This window comes from Apiospora marii, assembly GCF_038362585.1.
Source record: "Apiospora marii strain CBS 49790 chromosome Unknown utg000003l_segment0_segment0, whole genome shotgun sequence".
NCBI classification, from domain to species: Eukaryota; Fungi; Ascomycota; class Sordariomycetes; order Amphisphaeriales; family Apiosporaceae; genus Apiospora; species Apiospora marii.
This window is the reverse complement of record NW_027117374.1, coordinates 510,579-526,378: the sequence shown is the minus strand read 5'-3', so window position 1 is coordinate 526,378 and position 15,800 is coordinate 510,579.

The following is a 15,800-nucleotide window of genomic DNA, read 5'->3' as shown; positions in this document are numbered from 1 at the left end:
ATAATTTTCTATTTTATAAAAAATATTAATTTTTTATTTATATTAAAAAGAAAATTTATATAAAACTTATTATTTTTTATATAATAGATTAAATTAAATAAATATATAAATTAATTAATTATATAAAAATTAATTAATATTAAATTAATAATAATATATTTATTAAAAAATTATATATTAATCTTATTTTATTTCCCGTTTATTAATATTTTAATATTATTTATTTCGTTATTTTATTATAATAATTTTTTAATAGGGATTAAAAATTAACGGAGCTTTTTCCTTTATATTTTTATAACTTTTTTTTAATTTTATAAAAATATAGTATTTATTATTAAAGTTATAAAAAAATTAATTATTATTTTTTTTAATCTCCTTTTTCGCTTTTATTTCTTATTAAGTAATAAAAAAGGAATATAAATATAAAGTTATTTTTAATTTTAGTTTTTAAAAAGCTATATTATTAATAGTTTTAATAATATTAAGGTATTCTAATTTTAATAAATTAATAAATTTAATAAAATATTCCGATTTTAAAACGTTATAATATATAATTAATAAAGTAACCTCTTTAAAATTATTAAAAGCGCTTTTTATAAACGCGTATAATATAATATTATTATTAATATTAATATTTATTATAATATATATAAATAAATATTAAACTCTAAATGATTATATATATATTTAATAATATATTAAGGATTAAAGTAAAAGATAATATATATATATATATATATAATAAAAAGAAAAGATAAATTATAAATTTTAAATAATATTTATTATAAGAATTTATATTTATTTTTAAAAGCTTTTTTTAAAAAGTTATATAAAATTAATATTTAAATATATTAATTTTAAAAACTTTATTATTTAATATAAATAATCTTTAATAAATTTTGAATTTATATAATATAAATAGGTAACTTTTTTCTTAATAATTAAATGTAATATTATTATAAACTTTAAGATTATTTTAAATTTAAAGAATATTCATAGGGTTGGAAATTAGTTTAACTAATTTGAATTTATCTAATTTTTAGTCGACTAATTTTAGTTACTGAATTAAATTTAGTTAATTTAATTTAATGAGTAAAAATTCTAAATTTAGTCAATTTAGTCAGTTAATTGGATAAATTCAATTTAGTCTTACTTAGTAATTAAATTAATCGACTAAAATTCGTTTTTTATTCATAATAAATAATAAATTTATTTAAAAATAAAAAGATTATTATATATAGTTTATTTAATAGTTTAGAATTATTTATATTTAAAATAAATAAAATAATAATATTTCTTCAATATTAAAAACTATATTCATATTTAAAATAAATAAAATAATAATATTTCTATAATATTAAATAATTTAAAACAAATGTTTATAATACTATATTTTTAAATATTACTATTTTCTTTATATTTAATTAAAATTGAATTTTAAATAGAATATTTAAAATTTAATTCTAAGTAGAACATTTAATATTTAAATTTAAATTAATTTTAAGATAATAAAATTAAAAGTTGAAGTAAAAGTAAAATAAGAATATTAGACTTAAAAAATAAAAATAAATTATAAGAAACAAATTTTAAATATTAAAAGTAGGGTTTATATATTTAAATTAGAATAAAATTAAATTGAAAATATTAAATCTAAATATAAAATTTAAATACTAAATATAAATTATAATTAGAATATAAGGATAAAACTAAGATTTAAATATTAAAAATAATAATATTAAAATAAAACTAAGTTGAAAATATTGAATTTAAATTTAGAATTCAAATATTAAAAAAAAAAACAGTATTAAAATAAAACTGGATTTAAAATATTAAATTCAAATATTAAATTTAAATATTGAAAATATTTATTTTAAAATAAAACTAGAATTAAAACATTACATTCAAATCTAAAATATAAATATTGAAAATATTAATATTAAAATAAAACTAAAATTCGAATATTAAATCGAAATTTGAAATTTAAATATTAAAATATTAATTTAAATTATTAATATGAATTATTTAATAAGTAAATGATATTTATATTTAAATTTATATTCCTTATTTATATTTAAATCAAATCTTAAAGTAAATATTATTAAATTTTTTTATATTAAAATTTAATCTTTTTATATTAAATATATTTTTTAAAAATATTTAAAAAATTCATTTTAAGTAACTAAAAGTTGATTAATTCATCGATTAAAATTTATTTAAATTATTTATCAATTAGTCATTAAACTGAATTTATTCAATTAATTTTAATCATTGAATAAATTAATCAGACTAATTTAGTTAATATTATAAATTTAATTAGGATAAATTCAATTAACTAAAATTAATCTTAGTCTTAATTATTATTTACCCTGATTAATTGCTAACCCTAAATATTTATATTATTTATATCAATTATTTTAATAATTTAAAAAAATTAAAGTATTATTTATAATTAAAAAATCGTTTTTAAACTATTTTAATATTAATTTGTAAAGATTTTAAATTAATAAAATAAGTTTATTTATTATTAAAATTAAAATTAAAGTATTAATTAAATTACTTATATTAACGATTTTTTTTATTAAGCTAATATGCTAAAAAATAGATTAATTAAGTTAATATATATTATAATATTTTTAAAAAATAAAATTATTATAAAAGTATAAAATGAAATTATTTTAAAAAGGGTATAAATAAAGTTAAATTATAAAACAATAGTTAATTATAAAAAATAAATAAAATTAATTACATTTAAATTAATAGAAATAAAGTAAAAATCCTTTTAAAGTTTATAATTATAATTTATAAGAATATTTATATTAACTTATTAATAGTTAAATAAAATCGATTTTTGAAAAATAAGCGTATTAAAAAATAAAAATTATAATATAATTATATATTATTTAAAAAGTTAATAAAATAAACGAAATAATTATTTAGAAAATATTTAATTTAGTTTTATTTAAATAAAGTTTTAATTAAAATTAAATCGTAATATTAAGCTTTTAAATTAAAGATATTTTATTTTAATTAAATAATAAAAAAGTTAAAAATAAATTTATAATTAAATAAAGCTTTAATTATAATATAAATTCATTATAGAATATTTATAAATACTATTAATTAAATAAATTTATAATTAGTAAATATTATTATATATAACTTTAAATTAAAATTAATATTAATATATTTATTTTAATTTTAATTATAAATAAAATATATATTAGAAAAAATAAATTTAATTTTTAATATATTATTATATTTTCTTATAAAAGAATTTAAAAACAATAATATAATAATTATAAATAAAAAATCGTTAATATTAAATAATATAATAAAAAACTTTAATTATATAATATCTTTAAATTTATAAATAGATTTTAATTAATAATAATAAATTATTTAAATTTATAGAATAGATTTAAAATAATAGAAGATTATTAAAGGTTTTTATAATTAATAAGATATTATAAAAAGAGTTAAAAAAGAAAATATAAATTAAAAAAATTAAATTAAATAAATATTTATTTAATTAATATAGAGATATTAATATAAATTATTTAATAATAAATTATTATATTTTTAAAAAATGAATAAGAATAAACAATTATATATATTAATATTATATATAGTTTAATTTTTTTAAAAAAATAAGTATATAATATAATATATTATTTTAAATTAAAATAAATAATATATAATTTAAAGTAATTTATAATATTTAATTTAATAAAGTAAATTTAAATATATTTAAAATTATTTTAAATATATTAAGAATTAATGGGATTAAATAAAGTTTATAAAACTATTATAATTAATTAAAATATTAACGTTCTCATTTTAAATAATAATATAGGATTTTATAATTAAGTTATTTTAAGTAATAAGTATAAATATAATATACTAAATTTTAAATTAATATAAATATAATAATTTAATAAAAATTATAAATCAATTTTTTAAAAGGAAATTACTAATATTAAGGTATATAATATATATTTTAAAACTTTAAATAGATTAAATAATATCGACCTTATTATATATTAATTAATAGGTTTTTTAAAAAACTATTTTATATTATAACTTTAAACTTATTATATAATTTTAATAAACGTTTTGAATAAAACAATAAATAGAATTAATATTTATAATAAAGTATTATATTTAAATGAATAAATTAAGAAATTAAAATTATATTATTTTTATTATAATAAAAGAAATAATTTTTAATTCAAAGTATTATTAACGTTATAATATAATTTAAATAACGCGTAGTTAGCGATTTATAATAAATCGTTTAATAAAATAATATTAAGTTTTTAATTCCAGAGTTATTTATTAATTTTAAATATTTTAAAAGGTTAAATAGATTTAAAAATTATATAAAAAGTATTAATAAAAAGTAAAAAATATATTAAATTTTATTAAAGATATAATAAAATTATAATATAATTATATTTTATAAATTAATGTTATAAATATAATATAAAAAAAAACATTTTTTAAATTGTATAAAAAATACAAATTCTTTAAGGATAATTAATGAAAATAATTATCTATTTTATAGAAGACGTTAATTTATTATTTATATTAAAAAAAAATTATATAAAATTTATTACTTTTTATATAATAAATTAAATTAAATAAATATATAAATTAATTAATTATATAATAATCGATTAATAATAAATCAATAATAATATATTTATTAAAAGATTATTTATTAATTTTAATTTATTTCCCGTTTAGTAATAATAGCCCTTTCCTTTTAATTAATTAAATTAATCCGCGATTTTATTATATAGACCTTTATTAAACTTACTAAAAAGTTCCGTAATTTTTAGAACTTTATTTCCGTTTTATATATATATAAATACGCCTTTTATTATTTAATAATTTCGATAACGGTTTTCGCCATTATATATTTTATATATAATATATAAGTTATATATATAAAGAGTTATATATTATAATAATTCGAAAAGTATATTATTAAATATAGTTTCGAATATTTTAAAATTAAATTTATTAAGGGTAATATAATAATTATAAAAATAGGGTTTTTTAAGAAATTAAAGTTTAGTTATTAACGTAGCGATGCTGGCTTTATCGGAATTGTTAAAAGCGTTTTTTATAAATATATATAATATAACGTTATTATTATTATTAATAATTATTATAATATATATAAATAGGTATTAAAATATAAATAATATTATAAATATATAATAATATAAAAGGGATTAAAGTAAAAGATAGTAATATATATATATATATAATAGGAAAGAGAAATAAATTATAAATTTTAAAAAATATATGTTATAAAAATTTATATTTATTTTTAAAATTTATTTTCGAAAACTTATATAAAATCGATATTTATATATATTAATTTTAAAAATTATATTATTTAATATAAATAATTTCCGATAAATTTTAAATTTATATAATATAAATAAATATAATAATTCTTTTCTTAATAATTAGATATAAAATTATTATAAACCCCGGGTTTATTTTAAACTTTATATTGTAAAAATAATAAATAATTATAATCGAGGGTTATAATAGAAAAGGGATTTAATACTTATTATTTATTATCGTTAAAAGCTTAATTCTTTTTAATTTTATTATTTAAAATATTTATTTATTTTAATATAAAGTTTTTATTAATTTATATTATTATTTATTTATTTTATAATATTTATATTAATTATATATAATATATATTTTAAAAAAATTTAAATAAATAAAAGTAATTATAATAATAAATTAAACCATTTATAATTATAAGAAAAATTAATCCCTTAATTTATAAATTAAAGTTTTTAAAAATATAAAAAGTATATTAAATAATATTAAATATTTAATTATATTTAATTTTTAAATAAAAGAATTTAATTTAATTAAATAAAGTTTTAATTAGAATATATTATTATAAAAAACGGTAATAACGAATAATAATTATTTAAAATTAAGAAATTAATCTTTTAATATATATTTAAAATCAAAAGTAAATTAATAATTAAATATTTTATATAATGAAATAGTTATTATAAAAGCTATAATAAATAATATTTATAGAACTTAATAATTAATAATATAATAAATATAATATTAAAATATAATATTTAATATAAATTAATATAAAATAAATTATCATTAAAAGAAATAAGCAGGGTTGGAAATTAGTCTAACTAATTTGAATTTATTCAATTTTTAATCGACTAATTTTAGTCACTGAATTAAATTTAGTCAATTTAATTTAGTTAGTGAAAATTCTGAATTTAGTTAATTTAGTCAGTTAACTGAATAAATTCAATTTAGTTTTAGTTAGTGACTAAATTAATCGACTAAAATTCATTTTTTATTCATAGTAAAGAATAAACCTATTTAAAAATAAAAAGATTATTATATATAATTTATAAAAGAAATTAAAATTATTTATATTAAATTTAAAGGTTTAAAATATTTAATAATAATATAAAAGTTATATTAATATTTAAAATAAATAAAATAATAATATTTTTAATTTTAAATATTATTTCTTTAAATATCTCGTTTATATTAAATTAAAATACTAATATTAATATTTTAATATCAATATTCTAATTTTAGTTTTATATTTTAATTTTAATATTTTAATTATAATTTTAATATTTTAATTTTAATTTTATAATTTTAATATTTTAATTTAAATTTTAATATTTTAATTTTAGTTTTATAATTTTAATATTATAGTTTTAATTTTAATATTATAATTTTAATTTTAATATTTTAATTTTAATATTTTAATATTAAAATTATAATTTATATATTATAATATTTCGATTATAATATTTTAATTATTACTTTAATATTTTAATTTTAATTTTTTAATATTAATATTATAATTTTTATATTTTAATTTTAATATTTTAGTTTTAATAAGTAAAGGGATTGTTTTAAATATTTATATTATTTATAATATATTTATTTAAAATTTATTTTTTTTATTTTTTTATTTATTCTTTATTATTATTCGGCTGGATTAATTTATTTAAATTTTTAATTTTTTAACTTTTTAATAATATAATTTATTTAATCGCCTCTGGGTTTAATTTATTCCTGGATTTAGTTATAATATTTCTTGATTGGGAAAAAGATCGTTTAGTTCTAGCTGTAGTAGTTAGAATATTTAAATATTTTTTAGCTAAATTAGTTAAAATCGGGAATCGATTTTTATTAGTTAACTAATATTTTAATGGATCGGTTTATTATTTTATTAGTAAATATTTAAAATTATAAATTAATAAATAAATAAATAACTTATTTGTTGTGGTATTAAATTTTCGTTTAAATATTCGATATATTTATTGGTAGTATTTTAATTTCGATTTCTTTGAAATAATTCGTTATTGGAATCGTTGTTTATATCGTTATTATTGATTAAATTGTCGTTATTTAATTCGTTGATATCGTTATTATCGTTATTATATCGGAATCGATTATATTTTAATTTTAATAAATCGATAATATCGTTTTTAATACTTTGATAAAAATATAAAACTATATTATTATTAAAATGTATTGTTTTAAATCGTAAATTTAAAATAGTATTAATAATATATGGTTTATAATTTTTAATCGTGGTATTATTTAAACGACGAAGAAAATATTTATTTAATTTTTTAATACTTGTTTGAATAGATAAAATTAAATTAGAATATTCTAAGGCTTATTTAATATTATTAGTAAATTTTTTTTTTTAAAAAAAGGAAAAAGATAATAAATAAAATAAATACTATATTAAAATTATTTCTTTTTTTCGTATTGAAATCGATAATAAACGTATTGAGTTTATTATATATTTGATAAATATAATATAAACTCGTAGGTAAAATCGGATATTTTTCGCTTTGTAATTTAATCGATGGTTTAACAAATATTTTAAATATTTGTTTAATTTTAGTTAATAATAACTAATCGAAATCGGTTAAAAAAATCGATTTAAATTCGTTATTTTCTGTGTTAATATTAATATATAATAACACGCTTTTAAAATGATTAATCGATGATATTATTTTAAAAGTAAAATTTCAACGTATTAAATTATTTAAAAAAAGAATTAGTTAAGTTTTTATATAATAAGGAATTATAATTACTAAGGGGAATTTTTCGTTGATTTGTTTTTAATCGATAAGTATTAATACTAATACCTTAATTAAATAATTCTTTAATTTTAACGTTATATCGAATTAAAATAATAATTCGCCGGACTCGATTTATTAAATTTAAATTTTATATTAGTAAATTATTATTAGAAAAATTAATATTTAAATAAACAATTTACCGATTTGATCGTTATTATCGTTTGAATTTAAATCGTTATTAATATAAAAAAAGAGATTTAAATTTTTTTTTTCCGTTAAAATATAACGATTTAATATATTACGCACTATTAAATTAATAATATGTGCGGTACAGCGAATATCGTTATTAAATACTTTATTCGTTTTAATTAAATAAAACGATTTAAAGTTATTAATAAACGTATTATTATTCGCTGTATTATCGCGAGTAATATTAAATTTATAAAATAATATTAGTATGTATTTTATTAAAAAGAGGTTAATAAAAAATTTACCAGTAAATATTTTCTATTTTAATCGTATTATACGGGTATATAATATTTTAAAATAATTCAAAAATATTTAAACTCGTATGATGGTTATAAATTGGTTTAAAACTAATTAATTTAGAAATTAATTTAAAATCGTTATTAATAAACGATAAATTAATTCCTATATAATTAATTTGATTATTTACCGTCCAAATATCAAATATTATATTAAAATAACCATTATTCGTAGAAAAGTTATTTAATTCGATATTAAATATATTTAAATATTTAATAAAATCGCGTTCGAAGATGGATTGTATTTTTTTTCGATTTATAATAACATTATTAAATATAATATATTAATATTAAATAAAATTAGAAAAAGAATTAATTTACAGTTTAAAATATGTAATTAAATTCTAAAATGAATTAAAATTAACTATATTAAACAATAAATTATTATCGATAATAAAAGTTAAAACTTTATTATAAATATTATCGTTATTAAATTCGATAACGGTAGTAGTGCGAGGGCGTTTTCGTAATAATTCGAAAGGGTTATTTTGTTGATTTTTTAATTTTAAAATAAATTAATTAGTAAATATTTTTAAAATTAATACTTAAATTTAAATATTAAAATTAATATTTAAATTTAAATATTAATATTAATATTAAGAATTTAAATATTAATATTAATATTTAGAATTTAAATATTAAAATCAATATTTAAATTCAAATATAAAAAACCAACTTACTTTTTTGTCTTGTTTTTTTTAATTTTAAATTATAAGTAATTGTTGGATGCTTTAATTGATAATGGCGTTGTAAATTAGAGGATTAAAATCTAAATAATTTTAACTCGGTAAATTAATCGCATTTAAATAAAATATTATTTTAAAATTAGTTATATTATATTTAAATACTTAAATATAATTTTAAAAATATTTTACTTACGTGGTATATATGCATTTAACTCGACGATCGCAGTTCGGTTTAATCGGTAATAAAAAACGTTTAAATAAACTATTTTTAATAACATAAATCGATAAATTAATATCGTTTAGTTTAAAATTAGGTTTATTAAAACGCTCTTTATTTGATAAGGAATTAATCAACAATTCAGTATTAATATCGATATTATCGTCGATTATTTCGTTCAAATCGTTATTTTCAGTTTTATCGTCGTTAAAAGGGTCGGTTGAAATTAAATCGGATAAGTTATTTAAATAAAACTATTAATAAAAATATAAATAAGTAGATATATATTTAAATATTTATTTAAATAAATATTTAAATAAATATTTACTTTAGTAAATATTTAAATAAATATTTACCTAAGTAAATATTTAAATAAATTAATATTAGAAATTACTTACCTTTATTTAACGATTCATGAATATTTCTATTCATAAATTTAATATTATGTAAAAAGGAATCAGGTTTTGAACCGAAAGAAGACATTTTATTTAAATAACGTTATTTAAAAATAAGTTATTTAATAAAATAAAAGAATAAATATTTATTTATAAAAATAAATATTTAAATAAGTAAGAAGTGGAATAATAAAAGTAAAAAGTAATGTTTAAATATATATAAATATATTTAAAAGAGTAGGTATATGTGTATATGTGTGTGTGTAAGAGCTTTATAGAATTAAAATTTTAAAAGAAAAGGAATTATAATGATATTTATCTAAAATCAAAATTTAAAAATAGAATAACGCATTAAATTAAATTTTAATACATTACTAAATTTAAATACTACGGCATTAAAATTTTAAATTAGAATTTAATGCCGCACCTATTTTTAAAATTAAATTTAATGCATTATTAAATTTAAATACTGCGGCATTAAAATTTTAAATTAGAATTTAATGCCGTACCTATTTTTAAAATTAAATTTAATACATTATTAAATTTAAATACTACGGCATTAAAATTTTAAATTAAAATTTAATGCCGCACTTATTTTTAAAATTAAATTTAATGCATTACTAAATTTAAATACTGCGGCATTAAATTTTTAAATTAGAATTTAATGCCGCACCTTTTTTTAGAATTAATCCATTATGCATTAATTAAATTAAATTCATGCGTTAGTTTATTTTTAGATTTAATTTTTTTTATATATACTAGATAAATTCCAGTTAAAATAATTTTTTTTTTCTATCACATAATAATAATCTACTACATCACCACCATCACCACTATTATCTTATTAACTATACTTTTAATTATTTAAAGACTTTATTAGTTTTTAAATAATTACTTACTTATTTATTTAAAAATATTATTCGTTTTTAAATATTATCCTTCACCCCCTTTTATTTATTTAACTTTTTAAGTTATTTAAATAAATATTTTAACATGTCTCCCTCGATCTTTATTACCGTTGATTCGATTAAATCAGCCGATTTAATTCCACCACCAGCTCCTTTATACGCCTACGATTTATCGGTTTTTGATAATAAATCGAACCCAATGATTTACTCTTTAACTAAATTTAAAGATTATAATTCTCGATCGCTTTATTATTATAAGTATCCTTTATCGCGAGATATTTAATTATTATTCGAACGGAATAATATTAAAACTCTAGTAAATATTTTCCTTATTTTACTTTAAAAATAATAAACTAAATATTAATATTTAAATAAGATGTGGACCCCTGGTTATATTTAATGTTTATTTCTTACCATATGGTATACATTAAAAGAGGGGGAAATCCAGTTGATTTAATACCTATGTATTTAAGTTTAAATCGATTATTAGAGAGCGAGGGAGATTATAAATTTATTTATGATCTTTACGATAATAAGCCTGAATTATATTATTCTATAGCTTAAATAGGTATTATATTAAAAAATACATAACCCTATTTAGATATAGAATTAAATAATTTAGTTAATATTTATTATAAAGGAGGGGATACTTATAAAGGTTTAAAAGGTACTTATTTAAACCCTTTATTAAAATAGATTTAGGAACATCCATTTTATTTGGATATTTGGTGGGAGTTATGGCGTATGGATGATTAGATTTAAATTTAAATTTAAATCTAAATTTAAATTTAGATAGGATATTTAAAATTGAATTTTAAATAGAAATATTTAAAATTGAATTCTAAGTAGAACATTTAATATTTAAATTTAAATTAGATTTAAAGTAATAATATCAAAAATAAAAGTAAAAGTAAAATTAAAATATAAAATTTAAAAGTAAAATATTAATATTAAAAGTAATTATAAAATAAAGATATTAAATTTAAAAATAAAAACAGATTATAAGAAAAACTATTTAAATATTAAAGTTAAGATTTAAATATTAACATTAAAATAAAATTGAAATAAATATATTAAATCTAAATATAAAACTTAAATATTAAATATAAGTAAAAAATTAAAGTATTAAAATAAAACTAAAATTTAAATATTAAATCTAAATTAATATAAAACGAAATTTAAAATATTAAATATAAATTTAAAATTTAAATATTAAAAACAAATAATATTAAAATAAAACTGGAATTAAAATATTAAATTTAAATCTAGAATTTAAATATTAAAAATATTAATATAAAAATAAAATTAAAACGAAAATATTAAATTTAAATTTCAAATATAAATATTAAAAGTATTAATATAAAAATAAAATTAAAACTAAAATATTAAATTGAAATTCAGAATTTAAACATTAAAAGAATTAGAATAAAAATAAAATCAAAACTAAAATATTAAATCGAAATTTAAAATTTAAATATTAAAAATATTAATATTAGAATAAAATTAAAATTAGAATATTAAAATATTAATTTAAAATATTAATATAAATTATTTATTAAATAGATTATATTTAGATTTAAATTTTTATTATTTATTAATATTTTAATTAAATCTTAAATTAAATATTATTAATTTTTCTTATTTTAAAATTTAATCCTTTTATATTAAATATATTTTTTAAAAATATTTTAAAAATTTATTTTAAGTAACTAAAAATTACCTAATTAATCGACTAAAATTCATTTAAATTATTCATTAATTAGTCACTCAACTGAATTTAGTCAGTCAATTTTAGTCATTGAATAAATTAGTCAGATTAATTTAGTCAATAATATGAATTTAGTCAGAATAAATTCAACTGACTAAAATTAGTCTTAGTCTTAGTCATTATTCACCTTGATTAATTGCCAACCCTGGAAATAAGGTTAATATTTGATTTAAAAGTTTTTTTAAATATTAAATAAAGTATTTTAATAAACTTTACATTAATTATTAATATATTAACTTCCTTAAAAAGGGATAATTTAAAGTTCCTTATATAATAATAAAGTAATATAAGATTTTAAATTAATAATTTTATATATAATTAAATATAATATAAAGCGGAAAAGAAATTATTATTATTATAATAAAAAGTAATTTAAATAAAAATTTAATTAAATTAAAAATTAAAAGGATTAAATATATATATAATTAATAAATATAATTAAAAAGATTTTAAAAAAGATAAATTAAAAGAAAAGAATATTAATATCGTTTTTTATTAATAATTTAAAATTCTTTAAATTTAAAAAAGAAAATATTAATAATAAAATTTATAAATATTTAAATAATAAAATATAAATAATATTTTAAATTTTTTATTAAAAAAAGCCATTAATTTCGCGTTTATTCTAATAAATTTATTAATAATTAGAGATAATTATAAAATTTATAAATAGAAATTAATAAGTTTAATAAAATAAAAATAAAACAATAAAAATAAATTATTAAATTAATATTAAATATATTTATTTAAATTTGTTTTTTAATATATATTATATATAATTAATATAAATAATAAAGAATAAATAAATAATAATATAAATTAATAATAATTCTATATTAAAATAAATAAATATTTTAAATAATAAAATTAAAAAAATTAAACCTTTAACGATAATAAATAATAAATATTAAACCCCCTTTTTATTATATATAACCTTTAATTATAATTATTTATTATTTTTTATAATATAAAGTTTAAAATAAACTTAAGGTTTATAATAATATTATATTTAATTATTAAAAAAGGGATTATTTATTTATATTATATAAATTTAAAATTTATTTAAAATTATTTATATCGAATAATAAAATTTTTAAAATTAACGTATATAAATATCGATTTTATATAAATTTTCGAAAAAAACTTTTAAAAATAAATATAAATTTTTATAATATATACTTTTTAAAATTTATAATTTATTTTTTTATTTTATTATATATATTATTATCTTTTATTTAATTTTATTTAATCTTTTATATATTATTAAATATATATATAATTATTTAAATTTTAATACTTATTTATATATATTATAATAAATATTAATATTAATAATAATATTAAATTATATATACTTATAAAAGGAGCCTTTAATAACTTTAAAAAATTACTTTATTAGTTATATATTATAATATTTTAAAATTAATATATTTTATTAAATTTATTAATTAATTAAAATTAATATACTTTAATATTATTAAAGTTATCGATAATATAATATTTTAAAAACCGAAATAAAAAATAATTGTATATTTATATTCCTTCTTTATTATTTAATAAAAAATAAAAATAAAAAAAGAAATCGAAAAAAATAATAATTAATTATTTTATAATTTTAATAATAAATATTATATTTTTATAAAATTAAAAAAAGGTTATACGGATATAAAATAAAAAACCGTATTAATTCTTAATCGTTATTTAGAGATTCGTTAAAACGAAATAACGAAATAAATAATATTAAAATATTAATAAACGAGAAATAAAATAAAATTAATAAATAATCCTTTAATAAATATATTATTATCGATTTATTATTAATTAATTATTATATTATTAATTAATTTATATATTTATTTAATTTATTTTATTATATAAATAATAATAGGTTTTATATAAATTTCTTTTAATATAAATGATAAATTAACGTCCTCTATAAGACGAATATTAAACGTATTAAATAATATTTTTAATTTTATTATTAATTATTTTTATTAATATATAATAAAAAATAAATAAAAAGCGTAATTTTTAAAATTAAATAAAATAATTATTATAATAATATTAAATATTAAAATATTATTATTATACCTTAAGGGAAGAATAAAATAAATATTATAAAACTTATTTAATAATTAAAATAATAAATTATAGCAAAAAATAATTTATAAATATATATTTAATTATAGAATATATTTAAATTAAAATTAATTGAAATAAAATTAAAACTTTATAATTTAAAAATAATTCATTAAATATTTATTAAAATTAAATATAATTAATAAATAGAATAAAGAATTATATAATAAAAAAATAAACTTTTTTTTAATTAAATTTAATTATAATTTTTATTATTAACTTTTTTATATTTAATATAAGTTTAAAAACTATAATTAAAATATATCTTTTTATTAATATAATATAAAATTAATAATAAGTTAATAATTTATTAAATAATTAAGTTATTTTTATTATTAAAGTAAATGATTAATTTAATATAAATAAATAGAAGGTTTTAAATAAAAAATTATAATAATAATTTTTAAAAAAATTAATTTATAAAATAATAAATAAAAATAAAATCATTAAAATCATAAAAATATAAAGTAAATAGAAATATTTATTAATAAATATAAAAAAATATAATATAAATAATAATAAAATATTAATTAAAAATAAAACCTTTAAATTAATTTATATAAAAATAATAATAAAATACCCCTTTTATTTATATTATTTATTAAGAAATATTATTAATTATTTTTTTAAAAATATTAAATTATATAATTAAATTAATTACGTTAAAATATATCGTTAATTATATATTAAATTAATTATAATTAATATAATAATAAATAATAAAGTATAAAGGAATTTAATATAAATAAAAGGTATTATTTTTATATATATATATATAATTTAAAAAATCTCTTAATATAATAATAATATTAATAAAAGTCTTAGCGTTTTAATAAATATAATATATAAATTATTAAACGTTATAGGATTTAAATAATGAATTATAAATTTAATTATTTAATATATATTAAAAAACTTCTAAATTTAAATAAACAAATTAATTAAAATATATATATAAAAGTTATTTTAATTAATAAATATATTATTTAATAAATATTAACTATTTATTAAAT